Here is a 1,142-nt window from a genome sequence, read left to right as displayed (position 1 = left end):
CAAATCGGGAGAAAAATTCCGTATTTTAAATGAAAATCCGTGAACAACTACTTATTTTACGATTAAGATATCCTTAGCAAAACGTTTTAAAGCAGTATTTACATTATATTAGATCATAAATGATACGGCGTGTAGATTCTTTTATACTACTTTGTGTCCTATTATATTGCCATTGACCTTGCTTAAGTGGCAAGTTTATACCTAAATATTCCTGGTACCTTGATTACAGATTTACATCATTATTGTGATTAAATGCATCAACATAGGAATATTTCATTGTTGTTAATTCTCATATTTGATATTTAAAATATTATTGAAAAATTATTAGGGAAGCTTAGGTAATTAAGAGAGTCCTATGCATATAATTCGTCAAGTGTATTGTGATATTTAAAATTGAATTCATTTAGAAATCGTATTGGTGGTTTTTCTGCAAAGTATCATTGCCGGCTGGGATCCTAGTAGTTGATTTTTCTAATTATTGTGAACTAAATAGTTTGAAAACCGTACTGGCCAACTGGGAAGGTATCATTCCGGCTGGGATCGTAGTAGTAGATATTTCTTATTATTGCGAACTAAACAGTTTGTAAACCGAACTGGCCAACTGGGAAGGTATCATTACAGGCTGGGATCCTGTTAGAAGATTTTATTTCACATTGTGAAGTTAACAGTTTGAACACCGTATCTGCATTAAGGGAAAGTATCAATTCCGACTGATATCCTTGTAGAAGTTTGTTCTTAATCATTTCAGGCTCGGGTCATTATAGAAGATTTAATTAAATATACAAAGGATACTGTTTTGATGCAGCATTATTTTGATGAATAGCACTAACTTCGTATTATACTTAGGTAATTGCTTATTTTGAAAGCCTGTATATATATAGGAATATTTCATTGTTGTTAATTCTCATATTTGATATTTAAAATATTATTGAAAAACTATTAGGGAAGCTTAGGTCATTAAAAGAGTCCTATGCATATAATTCGTCAAGTGTATTGTGATATTTAAAAATTGAATTCGTTTAGAAATCGTATTGGTGGCTTTTCGGCAAGGCATCATTGCCGTCTGGAATCCTAGTAGTAGATTTTTCTTATTATTGCGAACTAAACAGTTTGAAAACCGTACTGGCTATCTGGGAATGTAT

Source organism: Rhopalosiphum maidis, chromosome 3 (assembly GCF_003676215.2).
Source record: "Rhopalosiphum maidis isolate BTI-1 chromosome 3, ASM367621v3, whole genome shotgun sequence".
In the NCBI taxonomy this organism is placed as follows: Eukaryota; Metazoa; Arthropoda; class Insecta; order Hemiptera; family Aphididae; genus Rhopalosiphum; species Rhopalosiphum maidis.
This window is presented reverse-complemented; position numbering follows the sequence as displayed.